Consider the following 18,755-nt stretch of genomic DNA (forward strand, 5'->3'; position numbering starts at 1 on the left):
TTAAGATTAAATCTTAAGCATGTACAATCTGGATAATGAACCAAAATAGTATAATTTTTTTTGTTTCAATCAGAAAAAAAAATTGCGTGATATTTGCCGAGACCCCCCCTCTCTCCAACGTAAGATTTGATGAGATTTGACTCGACCCCCTCCCCCCTTTAACATCTCACGTAATTTATGGACGCCCCCTAATGCAAGATTGTCAGGTGAGATACAGTAAGATTGAGACCTTCTTGGGCAATAGTTGCGTTTGCATATATTCGATGTTCCCAATAGCGGTGCATCAAAGGACGTCTATAAGATCGTGATTGGATATAGGAAACCTAATCCAACAAAAGTTTATTAGTTTTTTTACTTAGCTCCAATTGGAGCAAAGGACGTCAAAATCTGATTATAGTCCTATTAAGGTAGCCAAAGGTCGCCGTCGATTGATTTGATTTTTTTATCCGATGCAGTAAATTTGACGATTCGTTAGCAAAAAGAGTTTCAGATAGGCAGGATAGGTTGCTAGCCCGTCCACCCTACCTTGGTGATAGGATGTCTATCTGCACCTCCAAGCAGGATCGTGCATGTTTTTATACGCGGGTGTTATTTTATTTCCCATCTACCCGGCATATCGATAGGGCATTCCCCGATCCGTCACTTGGGGATGCCTCCGATCGGCGAGAAACAACTCTATACGGAAGCAGTTTCCAACAAAATTTGTTCGCGCTCAAATCATTTCGAAGCAAATGCTCTTGCTTTTCTGAATAATTTGGCATATTACCATCGTGCCATCAAGGTAACACAAAATGGTAAATTCTGAAGTTACCGGAAGTTTTCGAAAAAAAAAAAATGCAATAAAATAAGGGATCCAATCGCAAAATAAACTCTCACACAACTCTCTCAGCACTGAAAACATCAAATTTATTCGTCATCCGCAGTCCTAATTTTACACAATCAGTTTCAACGAGTAAGACGCATGAAAATAATGTTAAGGGGTATTAAGGCACCCTAGGGATCGGACGACTAAGCTGGGCTCTAAACTACCGTGCGGGTCGGCAGGTTGCGGATAACCGGACGGCCTATAGTTGCAGGTTAGTTGCGAATAAGTCTTCACAAATAAGTAACCCCCGACAATGAGCGGCAGAGACGGAGGGCGCGATATAAAAGCTAGCTGTTCCGATGAGGTTTCTGTGTCAAAGGCGAGTCGACACCGCCTTTTACAAATAAGTGTCCCCTTCACTATGTAATGGCATGGTGAACATAAAAAAAATCCAGGAGCATCTGTCTCATAGTGGTCAACGACTGTTCTCCATGCTAGGAACGGCTGGTGATAATATGACAGTGCGGCCTGCGAGCCATCAGGATTGATTCCAGTAAGATCCTGATTATGGCATACTGGATCGGTAGCAGATTGTGATCGGGCCTCTGTATGAACTGAAATGACTTACAGAAGGGCTTATTGCTTCTCCGCCCTTTTAAAAGCTGGGTGGTCTCACAAAGCCCTCGGTTCGCAGACGCCACTTTTGTATTTTCTTCATCGTGATATGGTGCTGGTGTGTTCAGCAAAGCGGAGATGCCAGATATTTCGTTCTGGTGAGCCAAGCATTGAAAATATTGATAGCATCATAGAAATTGTGAGGTCAGACCGGCATGTCGGCATTTTTTCTATTGCTGTAGAATAAAAAAAGAGCGAAAACCTGTTTAGAATCGTTTGCATAAATATTAAATAATTATAATTATGTTAATTTTATCGTCCTAATAAAGCGTTAAAACGTTTTACGACCTGCTTGTCATGATTTCAGATGATGTTGGGAATTTTCTTCCATGGGAAGTTATTTATATGGATGAAAGCGCTCAACACCATGGCGAAAAAATTGTCAGAAATCAATGCCATCTTTGAGTGACTTCAAACTTGGACTTTATTTGTACTGTAGTAGTTTTCTAAAGTTTATAATTAAAAAGTGGAACAATCTGATGGAAAGTTTTATAAATTTGTTCATATTTTTTAGGATTTTCTATAAAATTGGAACCTTGTTTTGGAAAAGTGTTGTGATCTGTATATTTTTTCGTTTGACGAAAAATTTTCATAAAAATACAATAACAAAAATATCGCCGCCAATGAGTATGGCTATACCTCATAAAACTGGTATAACTCACTATTTTCAATGCTGCAAAATCTCACTTTTGATATTAGGCAAGTTCTATTAGACCGCGTTCATACAGAGCAAATTCTGTTCCAATTCTGTTTTGGACGACGGGCAAGTCGTGTTCACATATAGGGTTTCTCAGTAAGAGCGCTTCAACTTTTGAACTTTTTTGAATAAAAAACAAACGGTTTGACTTTTTTAACTCATTTTTTTTTATTATCGAGTTTGAACATATACATTTAAGTATCAAATTCGCGTGCACGTTTTACGAAGTCCAATCGTTGAACCCAATTTTCGACCACTCTTTTGCATAAATCGGCCGAAATTCCAGCAATTTCGCGTTCAATATTGGCTCTGAGCTCACAAATCGTCGCCGGCTTGTTACTGTAGACCAATGACTTCACATAACCCCAAAACAGGACGGCTTGTTAAATGGACCGTAAAATGGCCGTAATGCTCTTAAAGTAACAGAACGATTATTTTCATAAAAAATTTGCACGATTTGCAATCGTTGCTCAAGTGTGTAGCGTTCTATGATGAAATGTATATTAATGAAGTTTACAAATGACAAGCGAAAAATAAAAAAATATTGCGTCGTTCGCCCTCCCTATTGGAAAAAAGTTGAAGCGCACCTATTGAATAACCCTATACTTTGCACTTGTGAGTTTTTGATCAACAGTGAACAACTATAATGAGAAGAACGAGAACAGAGAGATGCTGACAGAACACGAGCATCATAAGTAGCGAGTTGAGGCAATAAATGTTTCCCTCTTTGAACACACTCTTACTAATACCCATTAAGTACTTCCAAGCACATGTAATTTTGGCAGCTCTTTTGCTGAGCTCTCAACATATTTCATCTATTCACCAATTGTTAACGTTTGGCGAATCGAAGGCGCCTAATCCAAAGTGACTTAATTATGTGAGCACAAGTGTGAATACTTTGTATACTCGCATGATATTATTCCAGATAAGCTTTTGCATGCCAGAAATGCACTCAGAATAAAGCCATTGCCTTCTGAGAGGCGACTGCTAAATATTAGAAAATACTTTTTCTGTCAATTAATATTTCATGCCCACAATGGGCCTCGAATCCATGCTAACCAAATTATAGGCACACACCAACCCACTTAGCTGAGGGGTTGCTTTAATTGGTTATTATTATTCGCACATACCTTCTACTCAAATATGAACGAGACGTTATCAATAAAACGGTCCGCGGATGACACATGGTAAAAATAAATTTTTTGTTTTTTGGTAGGACTGTTATAAGCTTACATGGCAAATTTCAGCGTGATATGTCACATAGTTTGTTTTCTGTGCTACTGTAAACAAGTCAAGCTCGAGTGTGTTCTTCGAATTTAACGATGGAAATTCAAGTTGAACAAAGAATTTGTTTGAAATTTTGTTATTCCAACAAAATTTCGGCTTCAGACGCCTTAAAAATGTTACAGACAACCTATGGGGACTCTGCTCTATCGCGTGCACGTGTTTTCCAGTGGTACAAATCGTTCAAAGAGGGCCGTACATCAACCCAAAAAACCACGCAAAAGTCGCTCAAAAATTAAGGTTATGCTGACTATTTTTTTTCGATTACGAAGGTGTGGTGCACTCGGAGTTCTTTCCGCGAGGCCGATCGGTTAACGCTGAATATTATTTAGATGTTTTAAAGCGTTTGCGCGAGAACATTCGTCTTAAAAGGAAGGAATTGTGAGACAACAAGTCATGGTTCTTGCATCACGATAATGCATCAGCTCACACATCACGTCTTGTTCGCGATTATTTGAACAAAAATAATGTTAATATCGTTCCGCAAGCACCGTATTCGCCTGATATGGCTTCATGTGACTTTTTTCTGTTGCCCAAGCTCAAGTTGCCGCTCCGTGGAAAACATTTTGAGACAATTGAAGTCATAAAAGAGAACTCGAAGAACACACTCGAGCTTGACTTGTTTACAGTAGCACAGAAAACAAACTATGTAACATATCACGTTGAAATTTGCCATATAAGCTTATAACAGTCCTACCAAAAAACAAAAAAATTATTTTTGCCATATGTCATCCGCGGACCGTTTTATTGATACCGTCTCGTTCATATTTGAGCAGAAGGTATTTACATACATTCGTTTTCTTAGTTGATTACATTCACTTGGTCATATCATCTGCCACTGCAATGGCTTTTGTTAAAAATTCACATCTATGCGTAATCTATCATAAATCAAAGCAGTGTTCGAATATTTGTTGTCATATATTTTATTTTTGATAGCTCATATAAACAGATTAAAAAATAACTACTATTTTCATTCTATCTTTGCAGGTATGTGTGGATGTACTCCTCCCAACACATTTACATCTAATTACAACGCACGGAAACCGGAAAACAAAAGCAAAGATCTACATGCGAATTTCATAAGGTGATATTTATTTTGCTAAGCCAATATATTTTTTTACATTGTTAAGATTGTGTTTTGTGTTGTGACAGACAACCGACCGCTGTAGTCTAATGAGTTGGTGCCTGACTACCATTCGGTAGGGCCCGGGCTCAAAACTCCGGACATGAGACACCAAATGATAGAGAAAGTTTCTTCTAAAACGGTCGTCCCTCAGCAGGCAATGACAGATCTCTGAGTGTATTTCTGCCATGGAGTCAGCTATAAAACTGTTTTTTTTTTTTTTTTTTTTTTTTTTTTTTTTTTTTATTATTTTGTTTTTTGTTTTTTGTTGAGGTGGCACAAAGCCTTGAAAGCCGAAAAGTGTGGGACTTGCCTTTTGACTCACCGACTAAAAACCCACCCCAGCTCCGTTTCCCTCCCAACGCGGGACAACCGTGAGGCGTGACTTAGCGGCCTATTGAGGCTCAGTCGCGGTCAACATTTGCATGAAATGATCTTCAAACATTAATTTATATGGACTGTACTATCGATTTAAATAAAAATTTTACGCATTTTTCTGAATTTTAAGTGTGTTTGTTTGAAACACTTTCCTATAGCTCTCAAAAAATCACCCTTTAGTTGAAGGACTTTTTCGAAACCCAAATGGAAGCAATGGAATCCAATTTCGTTGTTCAATAATTGACATAGTTTTTGTAATAAAGCAGTTTTCTGTGGACTGCTTCGGTAGTACAGATATAGATCTATGGGACTATATATGCCATTTGGGCTTTTATCCGGTTGCGGCACCATTATAACTTCTGCTACCATCCAGTACATATCGACATATTGCAGCTTTAAAAGAGAATTTGTAATACAGGGTGGCTGATGAATTTTGCTACATTAAGAAACTCAAATATAATACCTTTTTTTTTAGTGTATGGAATTCATTTATTTTTTTTTCAAGTTGAAGGTCATTAAATTTTATTAAATGTAGCTTAACTAGTTTTAAAAATAATTGAATTTAAATGCCCCCCATGCTCGTTGACACAAGTGCGGCATCTTAGTAAAAAGTTGTTCATTGCTGCTTTGAGAGTTGCGACAGGAATAGCCGCAATTGTTGCCCGAATGGATTGTTTTAGTTCATCCAAATTTGTTGGCTTTGTTTTATAAACTTCTTGTTTACATAAACCCCACAAGAAAAAGTCCGGTGCAGTAAGGTCAGGCGACCTGGGGGGCCAACGAAATTCGGAGTTTCTTGAAATCAGTTTATTGGGAAATTTTCGTCGCAACTCTGTCATAAAAGTCTGGGCTATGTGAGACGTTGCCCCACCTTGTTGAAACCACACAGAGTTGAAAGGAATTCTCTTTCGGCGTAGTTCTGGATAGAAAAATTCTTTCAGCATTTTCAAATAACGGTCTCCAGTAACCGTAACGGTGTGACCATTTTCTTCAAAAAAATAAGGCCCGACAATACAGCGTGAAGAAACCGCACACCACACTGTCACGCGAAGAGGATGCAATTCCGTCTCGTGGAGTATCTGTGGGTTAGAAGTACTCCATATTCGACAATTTTGTTTGTTCACATTGCCGTTTAAATCGAAAGGGGCCTCATCTTCTGGCAAAATTCCAAGCGAATCGGCAAGTCTGCTGCATTCAGTTTGTTAACCATTTGAATTTTGTAGGGAAATAAGTCTAAATCTTTGGGCATTATTGTTTGCAAAGACTGTTGGCTGACACCAAGTTGAGCAGATAAGCTTCTTGTTGAAACCCTTGAATTGCTTTGTATAGCTGCAGCTACAGCAGCGATCGTTTCCTCCGTCCGAACTGGTGGGTTTCGATGATAAGGCCTTCTTGCGACTGTTCCTTGCTCAGCAAAATTATTCACCAGTCTCATTATGGTCCATCTGCTCGGCGGATCGCCGCCAAACATCCGCCTGTACTCTCTCTGTACCAAAACTACGGACTCCAATGCGTGATAGCGGCGGACTATCCAAATTCTTGTTTGCGTGTCCCAGTTATCCATTTTAATAAATTTTAAAGATCAATCTGCAAATTAAAACAAAAATGGAACAGATAACTTAAAAAGAAAAAAAGTTATTCAATTTTTTTTGGTAGCGGCTTTCATCAGCCACTCTGTATTATTTAATTTGTTTTATGTTTGTGCACTACGGTAGCTTTTCTAATATTTGTATTAGTTTGTTGGATTCCGAAAATCAACCGCCAGTCCCAATTAAATTTTATTAAATGTGCGTAGCTACATAAACTACAGTGCAGCCCAAATTTAGCCTTCCGTACTTGTATTTTGATTACATCCATTTCCATTCAGAATATTTCCGTTTAAATAAAACTCAGCCGCCATTTAGTGTACATTGAAGAATTGATTTATTTTTAATTAATATTGACGTGCGCAAAATTAATAAATAACGGTCGAAATTAATTATGCATCGGCAGTACGATGATACATAAATCATACACGAATATATGTATGTACATGTGTGTGCATATGTACACATACATATATATACACACTTTTTCCAAACGGACTCTCTTATTCAACTGTACGAGTACATCCGTGGAAATTTCGCTTTGGAAGGCTTCCATTCGAAAATTTTTGAAATAATACCGGCATGAAACGCACGCAACTAATCTCACATGTAGATATTGGTGTATGAATGTGTGGATGGACACACTCTTAGAGAGGTGTTTACGTTTCATGCATGCGTGCATACGCACACTTTCACAAGCATATGCGCCTGTGTGCATGCACAAACTCTATAAATGGCGAGTGCGTGCATTTTATGAAATATGAAATATGTGCATGTATGCATGTATGTAGGTATGTATGTGTATATGTACTTGTATATACGTTTATGAGCATCAAGATTTTTTTTTTTTTATTTGTGTTGTTCTATTTTGCTTTCGGGCATACACCTGCACGCACATGCACCTGAAGTGCCAGTAAAACCACCGCAAAATAAAGCAACTAAGAACAGAAAGGCAAACAATAGTTTTGCACATTTGAAATGAGCTGGCCTATGATACGAGTACTCTTGTATGTGGCGCGAATGGTGAGTGAGACTTCAGAGGCTGCAATTTGGCATTTTTTTCTAATTGGTTTATCATTGTTGTCAGAACGTAGGCCGGTGTTGCAGATGAAGAGGTTGAGATAACGTTGTGTGGGACTTTAAAGTGTAGTGCATTGGCGATAAGTATATGTGAAATTGAAGCTTTAATTAAAAAAGCAGCAAATTCGATTCTCTTCTAGATAAACTTCTTAATTTCAGAGCCTAGAAACATATTAAGAAAATTTTTAAAATTGGTAAAATATGTGTAAGTAGATATGTGACCTCTTTTTCGAAGTCTCGCACAAGTACTTTTCTGCACTAATTCCAGCTGTCATTTAACGGCGTACTAGGGATTCTTTTGGCCTTGACAAATAGCCCAACTGCTAGAGAAAATGGGTTCCCAACGTTAGCCATTAACAATATTCTTTAATAAATTGCTGGATTCTGGTGAATTTTCATATACAGTCCGGGTCAGAAGAAAAGAACCGGTTTATTTTCTTTTAAGTGCTAACTCAGGTTACCGTCGTTCGAAACTTCCCCGTAAATGCAACCAAACAAAAATGAGTGCGAAGTACGATTACGATGCGATTACGTCAAGCACAATCAGTTCTTGCTAAAAAGGCAATAGATGTGAGCAGGCGATCATATCCTACCGTCTCACATCATCAAAACCACCGCTCTCAGAAAAACTTATTGAGAAACAACAAAACAAGCAAATGGCGTCGCAGTATTGGAGGCCTTTCCAGTCCCCAGACGCCAACCCCATTGAAAAAGTGTAGGGAGTTATGAAAACGCATCTTGCCGAAAGGCCAGTGCATGATTCGAAGCAACTCGTGCATCAAGTTCGCAAAATCTAGTGCTGTTTCTCGGCGAGCTACGCAGAAAGGCTGGTTCACAGCATGAAGAAGGCGCCAGCCCATACTCGACAACGATTCCGACTACACGGCTAATCGAGTAACTGGGACTCGTAGTTTTGTACATATTTTTATGTAAAAAAAATGTAAATGCATATCTTTTATACGTCATGAATAATCGCGGTTCATTTTTTCTGACACAGACTGTAGTTAGGTTAGGTTAGGTTTTGGTGGCAGTCGGCTCAGAGTAGCCAAACTCACTTAGACCATGTCGTTCCGCTCTGATACCACTGTGTAATACGGGAACCTTACCGTTAATGTTTCTGGATCCAATTAGACTCACTTATGAAGCGTAGGATAGGTTTTATCCCAACACCGAATAGTTCCGTAAAATGCTATATTCCCAACAACCTTACTCTACTCCTAGCTAAGGCTGTGTTCCACTGTTTTTGTTCCTCTTCCTCGTCTCTATAACTTCTGCAGTATTCACGAGAAAAAACTCCTAGCCTAGAAGAGCGCGGACGTAACAACCAACGACCGGTGACACAAGCCACGACCTTCGAGATGTTCTCTCTTGAGAGCTTAAGCAACTCGCCTGATCTTCTTTTATCTATTTCCGGCCAAATTAGCCTGGTTGTAATACAAGTATTTTCATCCCTCCATGACCTATTGGCTTCCTGGAGAATATTATTTGTTAACCTTAATTTGCAAGTTGCCATAAGGATTCCTATGTTGCCTCAGTTTTCACGAAGTGTAAGATTAGTATTCTTTCTGGCTCGCTCATCTGTCTTGCAAGTTCCTTCAATATCTCTATGTCCCGGAACCCATGTATGACTGATCTTGAAGTCGGTGCTAATATCATTTAGGCTGCCGGTTATTCCTGAGCAACCTTTGATCTTAGTATAACTACCTCCATTGATTCGATGGCCGCTTGGCTGTCCGAGAAGATATTCTTCGTAGTTCTTGTTACGGTGTGGTGGTTAAGGTACACAGTTACCTCCTTTATGAGTAAGACTTCTACCTGATATACGCTACAGTTGTCCAGAAGTCGGCCCGATAATTCTAATCCTAATTCTTTTCGGCCGCCGTGGCCGAATGGGTTGTTGCGTGACTACCATTCGGAATTCAGAGAGAACGTAGATTCGAATCTCGTCGAAAGACCAATCGCAGGAATGGTAAACCTCCGAGTATATTTCTGCCATAAAAAAGATCCTCATAAAAACCATTTGCCGTTCAGAGGCGGCTTGAAATTGTAGGTCCCTCCATTTGTTGAACAACATCAAAACGCACGCCACCAATAGGAGGGGGAGCTTTGCCAAATGCCCAAAAAGGGTGTATACGCCAGTATGTTTGAAAAAATTCCATAGCCTACTTTATTTTCCAGCTTGGATCCATTCGTACTGAAGTTTATTTTCCTTCTTCTCCATGGTCTTTGAGTTTGCAACTCCCTTCTTAACGGGATGTTAGTCTTGAAGAGAATGTTGAAGGTGGGTTTCGGGAAAAAGTAGTCGATTTCTTGATTATAACTACTCATAGTATGTAGTATAGAAGCGTGACCAAACCGTCGGGTCTTCCATAGTGCCATACTATTAAGTCGAAGCGCTGAAGCGGTGGCCACGTGTTTTCCTACCAGATTTAGAGCAGGTAAGTTAACTAGCACCTCGAGCGCTTTATTAGTGGTGGTCTTTAAAGCGCCGGTGATGCATAAAAATGCAGTCCCTTGGACCTTGCTCAGCAGTTTCATATAACCTGCCTTTTGATTTGATGGCTACCACCCAAGTATTCCATGTAGTAAAATAGGCGGGACTACGGAAGTGTAAAGTCAATGTGTAATACGAGGTGTTTTCCCCCATTTGTTTCCGACTATGTGATTCCTAGTTTAGAGGTGCCAGGTGGAGCGCCTGACAGGCAATGGGAATTCTAGAAAATAACTGTAGATCAAAGGACGGCTCAACTCGGGTTAAGCTTGAAGCAGGTGAAGGCGTTATCCAGTAAACGGACGAGATGGTGCGTAGGTGTTTCTGGCGCCCTATGTCCAGCTAGGGATTCAAGGAAACAAGGATTTCAAAGTAGTTTTGAGGTAATTGAGTTTGAAGTTTTGAGAGCCCATTGATGCCTCCGCGTGACGAAACTGACTCTACCTGCTAAAACGGCGGAATCAAAAATACTGGGAATATTCTTCCAAAAATTTGACAGCATATTCTTAAAAGCCTATACTTTCGAAATATAGGAAAAGAAAAAAACGATTTTTTGAAAATTGTGGACAACCGGGATCCCCTAAAAGAACAGCCGCCAGTATATCGCAGTAAAAGAAAGTAACATAATTGGTTCAAAGAGTCTTCAAAAAGGCGCCATGAAAAATAATACGCACCTCAGAACAACAGTGGATACATAGGTACTTGAAAGAAAGACCGGCAGCTAGCTGGAGTTGGACTTTAATACTGATGTCAACATTTTTATTAATAGTTTCTACAATTTTTCCAATATAAAAAAAAATTCAAACTTTTGTTCAAGTTTTAGAGCCATCATATTTTGTTTGAATTTTAAATTAGTCAATGGCTAAGAAAAAAAAAGTTAAAGTTTCCGAACGTTCAAGTTTTCGTGTATTCGAGTTTTCACGAGTGCACCATTTTTCAAAATTTCATTTACGTTTACCAGATGTGGGCAATTTTTCTCTATTTTCAACAGAGGTATGACGTTTTTTTCTTTATTGAAAATTACCGTTTTTAAATAATATGTATATATTTCTTCTAAATGAGCTTGGGGGCATTGCCCTTCAATATCACTCTCATTCCATCTTTTTGTAAATCAAATTACTTATTGTCTAACGACAGGTGTAATATTTTATGGAAGAAATAAAAAAATAAAAAAAAAATGTGATAGGTGACCATGATTGTTGGTCATTTTCATCGATTTTCAATACGAACCTGCCTAGAGCAAGAGTAGTCTGTGTAAACGATTTCATTGAAATATAAACGTTTTGGCTGAGCCATCGCGCACACGGACACCTGGACGGGCATGGCTAAATCGACTACGCTCTTCACTCTATGCATTTTGGTTTGTATAATATAATATTTATATCTATATCCATATCGATTCCTATCAGCGTTATGCCAACAAAGTGATAACACTCTTGGGCGCAAATGCGCGAGTACTCGTATGAAAAAAATTAAAGAAAAGTTCGATAAAATTACGATATTCATACAAATTGCGTTTAATGCATCCATATACATATTTAATTAACGACACAACACAAATGCATTAGAGCTTAATTTGTAATAGTCATAAGCATAGCTTTTGCCTAGTTTTAAGGTCTTCGCTTTTGATTAAAATGTAAATTAAATAGCACCATCCGGCAGCTAGTCATGACCGATAAGCGATTTATCATTTGTATTTTCCAACAACTGGCAAACTAACTATTGCTGCATTAATTTTATTGTAATGGGCAAATACTTTTTCACAGATTTTAGATTTCACTAATTCGCCCCGTAGGTATTTAAATTGCTGCGTAACAGGCTTAATTAATTGGCGTTTGGTTCACTAGCTTCGTTTGTTGTTTGTTTTTGGCAAGCAATACCAGCCGCGCCAATTTTGTGCCGCCCAACACTCATACGCCACGTACGACTACATAAATATGTAGTCTGTAGTAGGAAGTCTGTGTGTGTGAACAGTTTGGCCGGGAAGTCTATTTGGCAAGCAACATCGTGCATAACTAACGGCCACAATGTGATTTGCAACTCACCTTACTTTTTTTGTTGTTTTTTTTTTTGCAGTATTTTCGTTTATTGTTTTTATAGTCTATTGGTCTATTTTCAATTTCTGCGGTCGACAAACCATTAATTTTTGTTTTATCACTGAGCTAATTGAATGAATTGAAAAAAACAAGATAATTTTAAATCAATTGCTCAATTTATTCTAAAATTCAGTTAAAGTATTAGCAAAGGCTTTTATTTATATAATTAAGTTGTGGCATATCCAAATTAAACTATCCTTGTGGCGAGAAAACACGATATATTCATTATTTACTTCCACTGGTATTTAGCGTGACTGCTAGTTTGCTCAGTGGTTGTGGTTGTGCATGAGGTACAGGTAGTAGGTTCGGTGGAACCCAAATGGCAACTTTTGTGTTAGTGGAGTCTGGGCTGTGCCACTTGGACAACACCTCCACCACCAAGTTCTGTGGTGGTCACAAAAGGCATACAAATGTGTTTTTTTTTCACAGCAGCCAATGATGGAATTTCGAGTGTATATCTGTTAAGATTTTGTTATAAAAACCGTCATGTGGCATGGAACTGTAGTAAGTTCTTACTTTAAATGCCAAAGAAAGATATTGACCTATATAGCACACAAGAACGCATTTGCTGGCTTATATTTAACCAGAAGCGTTGCCGCTTCCGCGAATCTCATACAATTGTTGTTGTCAATGCAGAATTAAATTTTATTTCACTACCGAGGTTGTTTGTAAGTCGATGGCTACTGCAAATTATAAATATGTACGTTAATATCTTTATATGTATGTATAGTCGAGGAGCGCAGACATACTAAATTTAGCGAAGTCCCCAACCATCTGTACGATCCTTCTGCAGAAAAATATGAAACACAGATGACGCTCTAAGCAGTAAGAAGACGTTGTTCCTAAGCAACGGCAGGTGGACATTTCTACCCCTCAGGACTGGTAGTGGCATTCTAACCACCTATCCTGCCAGAAATCAAATAGATTAACGAAACCAATGCAAGACAAGTCTTCTCGAGGCCTCTGTTCCCGAGAGGAGTGAACAAGGAAAAAAATAGTCGAGGAGCAATAAGCAGAAAAAGATAAACTATACTGAATTTGTTTTTGTTTTTGTTTTTTAATCTTTACTTTAGATACTGCTTGTTAATGGGAAGTTCAGTTTTAGAACAATTTTGGAAACTAACGGTTTTTATTAATACTTTTATTAATGTTTTACATAACAATAGCTCTCATAGTGACAATTGACAATTCTCTGTTTAAAATGTGAGAACTAATGTAATACGGAGATTATTATTCCATTATTTAGAAGCAGAAGTATTTTGTGTTTACTTTGCGTCCAATTGGCGGAAGAAAGAGAGGCCAACCAAGAAAGAGATGACTTGATGACGTAGAAGCGGATAACGTTCGTAATTGGAGAAATGAGGCAAGAGAGAGGCTGAAATAATTTAAGAAGGAATTCAGTTCTTTTAAGGGGCTACATGGGTTTCGTTGGTTCAAAAAATATATTAGTTTTATTTTTTATTGGCTCATTAATTTCTACAACATCTCAGGAATATTATCCTAAATTTTCAGGTCAATCCGAATAATAAATTCGGAGATACAGCCTTTGGAATGTGTGCGCTCCAAGCCACTTTTATTGTTACTCAAACTTTAAACGCGTTCTTCTCGGAACTGTGTTTTCAAAGTCGGTTGTCAAATGTTCTCGAAAACTACTCAACCGATCTTGATGAAATTTTACACAGGTGTTCGAAATACAATTTACTCGTGCTTGAACGAAGGATTTTGTTTTTTTTTTCAATTACAACTATTTAAAAAAAACAAAATGTCAAGCAAATTTGACCGAAATTTTCATTTGTTTGTAAAATTGTCTGCGAAAATTCCAATTTTTACTTTTTTTTCTTTCCTTCGTTCAAGCAGGAGTTTATGGTCTTAACTAAATCACTTATTTTTGTTTTTTCATTTTTGATGAGCCTGTCGGGAGTTATGCTGACAACGCGGACGCACCTTTTCTTCGAGGCGTCACCGGAAATAATATCACAATGGAGGACTTTTAATTTTTTTTTTTTGAAAATTTCAGAAATTATTCTTTAAATATGTAAGACAGAAAAAGGTTTGAATTAAATAAATAATTTTTTACATAGAAAAAAAATATTGAAAATAAGCCTTTTTTTACCCGACGAAATCCATGTAACCCCTTAAGGCTCTATAAATGGGGATGCTTATAGCATAACTACTTCTAGAACGCATCTAAGCCCACTTCTCTTTTTATTATTTATTAAAGATCTGCCGGAACAATTTAGAACCGCGGATTGCCTTATGTATGGAGATGATATGAAGCTATTTTTTGAGATTCACAATACCATCGCTACCACTAATTGCATTGATCTCCAATCTGATTTGAACAAGTTCAGGGATTGGTGTTGTTCCCCAAATAATTTGCACTTGAACTTTAACAAATGCTGTATCGTGACTTTTGCTACCAAATCCAAAGCAATACTTTTTGAATACGCGCTGAATGGTCAAAAGTTGTGTCACAATAACACAATCGAGGACGTGGGCTTAACTTTCTCACTCACATGGACTATGTTTTGTTGAAAGCGTGCACGATTGTTAGTTTCATACGTAGTTATACTGTTGACTTTTTTGATCCATTAACTGCCAAAGCGGAGTACGTTTGCTTAGTGCGTAGTCATCTGGAATTAATATTATCAACTGTACACCTGTGCAACTAGTAGAATGACGTGGCCGGAATGGAATATGGGCCGCACAAACCGACAGTTGAAACTAAACAGATAAAATATGAGAAATCTTCTCGGGGTCCTAACAGGGCATTGTCTGATTGGCAGGTATGCCAGTAGACTGGGAGCGCTCTATAACGACAATTGCAGAAGCTGTAACTACATTGAAGAAGAAGAAACTATAGAACACTTTCTATGCGGGCGCTGGATAGAAGAAAATTCAATATTTTAGGAAAACTTTCGCTGAATAACTTGGCAGAAGTAGTCAATATAAAAATAACAAGTCTTGTTAGATTTATTAAATCCAACCAATACACCTATCTACCTACACTTAGAAAATTGAAAAAAGTTCAAAGAATTCTTACAAAAATTGTTTTGCGTACTTTATCATGGTATCCCAAACTGCTTATGTACTGGTAGACGTAAATTACTTGGAAAATAGAAGAACATATTTTGAAATTTTATTTGTATACAATATTTTAGATTGTAATATAAACTGTTCGCAAATCGCTCCTGTGGTTAAATAAACAAATAAAAAAATGCTACAGCTTTGGCGATGCCTATGAAATGAGACTTTCAGCTGTTAGTCCATAGATTTCGGTAAGAGTATTTTTAAGCCTTCCCAAATGTCTTGTTTTTTCGTCTGTCATCTGTCAACAATATTCGGTTCATTGCTTGTTACGCTTTATACAACAATGCATTTTTGTCGCTCTTAAAAATGTCGAATTTCGTGCCTACAAACTACGATTTGTGGACATCGTTGATTTTCTGCTATCAATTGAAGAAAAAATCTTCAATTCTTCTCATCAACTGCTTATAGAAGCTTATGGTGGACATGCTCTAAGTAGAGCACAATGCTTCAGATGGTTTGAAAAATTCCGAAGTGGTGATTTTAGCGTGGAAAACGAGGACCGTGGCCGGCCACCGAAAAAGTTTAAGAACGCCGCATTGCAAGCATTGTTGGATGAAGATGAAAACAGTTGGGAGTGACCCAAAAAATCAAACGTTTGAAAGACATGGCCATGATTTGAAGGCCGGAAGATGGGTGCCGCATGAACTGACTGAAAGGCAGCAAGAGAACCGAAAAACCACTTGTGAAATGCTGCCCTCCCGCTTCAAAAGGAAGTATTTTTTGCATCGAATCGTTACGGGTGATGAAAAATGGGTGTATTTCTCCAATCCCAAGTGTAAAGGATCGTATGGTCTGCCTGGCCACAAGCCAAAAACAACGGCTCAACCAAATCGCTTCGGCCGCAAGGCAATGCTGTGTGTTTTCTGGGATCAGCGTGGTATGATTTGGTACGAGGTATTAAAACCAGGTGAAACAGTTGACAACAATGCACCGCCACATCGAACAAGAGCGACCTGGGAATTGGTGGAGACGTACGATTGGGAATCGCTGGTGCATGGGGCTTACTCACCAGACTTGGCGCCCTCCGATTATAATTTGTTTGCATCGATGGGTCACGCACTTTCCGAGCAGCGTTTTAATTCTCACGAAGAAGCCAAAAAATTGCTCGATGATTGGTTTGCGGCCAAAGACGGCCAATTTTTTGGCGCGGCATCCACAAATTGCCTGAGAGATGGGAAAAATGTGTCGCTAGCGATGGCTATTATTTTGAAGATTAAATTTGTAACCATTTTTTGTTAGTAAACTTTTGAAATTGAAAAAAAAGTCTCATTTCATAGGTATCATAAATGAAATTGGCAATGAATTATCCCACTAACAATACCACAGGCAAATGAAAAAGAAAGAGAAGAGTTATCTTGTACTTTAAGGGGGTATTCTAGTGTAGAATTTTGAAAAAGTCGAAATTATTTTTGCATATTTTAAAAGTTTAGACATTTAAGAATATGCCATTAAAGGGGGTCTCGAATTTTCAAAAAATCGATTTTTTGTTTTTCTATATTTCAAAAGTATAGGCTTTTAAGAATATACTGTCAAATTTTTAGATGGATATTCCTAGTAGTTTCGATTCTACAGCCGATTTAGCAGGTAGAGTCAGATTCGTCTCGCGGTGGCATCAATGGAAAATATCCACTCTCAAAACTTTAAACTCAATTATCTCGAAACTACTTTTTTCGGTCTGGTGTTGACAAAAAAAAAAAAAACCAAAAAAAAAAAACTATTCAACCGAATCGTTGTTCACAACATCAATGGCTATCGCCCGTACTAGAATCATATTATTACTTCAATTATTTCGTATTTTTTTATCAAAAAACTGGAAAACCCCGATTTTTAGAATGTTAAATACAAAACCTCACCATTTGGCCATTTTTTTTTTTTTTAGGACGGGAAATAACTTTTTGTGTTTCAGATAAATGGAAGAGTCAAAATGGACAACACCGTCCAGGTACAATTTTTCGGGAGCATCAACTGCAGCGTCATTTTTTAAACTATTAAAACTAAAAAAAAAATTTTTGGATTTTTTTTTGTATGTAACAGAAGTTAAATAAAAGGCCTAACAAATTAAATATCGTTTTTAATTTTTTTTATTGAAAACAAAAATTCCCTAAAATACCTTAAATTGTCGAGCTCTAGACCGGTCCCTTAATATCATAATCTGTTGTATAAAATAGTAAATCCACAAAGTATGCCCCTATTTCAGTCCTCATACGCTTCTGTGACTATTGGTGCTGGGCAGGTAGGGAAAGAGAGACCTAAAATTTCGCCAAGAAACATTTTACAAGAAATTCTAAGCGGTTGTCATCTACCTTACTAATACTTAATTTTACTGTTTTTCAAACATAATTTCTTGTTAAACTTTATTTTTGTTAAGAAATTTATTTTATTAAGAAATTTATTTTATTAGTAAAATATAAAAAAAAGAAGTATTAACAAATCTCATTTTATTTAAAAATTAAATGAACTAAACGAGTAAAGTTGATTCTTTAATTCGTCCCTTTTTGGAAATAGCAAAATTTTAAGAATTATGAGAAGTTGAAAAGCTCGAAACTGTATTTATATTTCCTTACAATATTTTACACCATCCCCACATTGAGGGAAGAATAAGTAAATACCCTGCGGGAAAATGCACTACTGCCAAACTAGGATATTTTTAGTGAATTTAGAACCATACCTTTTATGCGTTTTTTCACTTTTTAGTACAAGTAAATTATACATTTTTTCACATTTTTATAATTTTACTTAGTAAATCTAGAAATACATGAATACTTGAAAACTACCCCATGGTTACGATATGGCACCACTAATGCAGTGTTGCCCATAAGGTTAGCTGGAATAGCTGATTTACATGGTTATGGTTATGGCACCTTTGATTTTACTTTTAGATACCATCTAATTTGAAAGAAATAGAAATTTTGAATCAAAAATGTCACTTAGACCCAGAACTTCATTCATAATGGTGAAGCGCGAGTCCTTGATTAAGTATGAGGGAGCAAGTAACCGCCTAGACTTAGAAAATGATACATGCAGATATTTGCTAACATTTAGGTGAAGCTGATTTTCATCGCAGTATGCCGCGACATTATTGAGATCCGACTGGCGCTTACAGGAGCCAGAAAGACTTGAAATTGATTTTTATATAATTTCTATAAACAGTTTGTATAATAAACAAATTTTCAAATCAGTTATATCTACATATGTGATGTATTGGGACGTATCAGCTCTGCCTCATTGAATTTTTTTTTCCGATAGTTTGGAATTATTTATATACAAGTAGCACTAAATTCGATAGATCAAATCTGGTAGACGAAATTTGATAAACGAAATCTGTATCTTAAACATAGTAGAAGAAGAAGACAGTATCACACTCTGTAGCCAGATGTCTCTGCTCTCACACACGCACTAGAATCTATCACAAAGCGTCAAACCGCACTTCACAGCTTTGCAATAGAAATT

This window comes from Anastrepha obliqua, chromosome 1 (genome assembly GCF_027943255.1).
Source record: "Anastrepha obliqua isolate idAnaObli1 chromosome 1, idAnaObli1_1.0, whole genome shotgun sequence".
NCBI classification, from domain to species: domain Eukaryota; kingdom Metazoa; phylum Arthropoda; class Insecta; order Diptera; family Tephritidae; genus Anastrepha; species Anastrepha obliqua.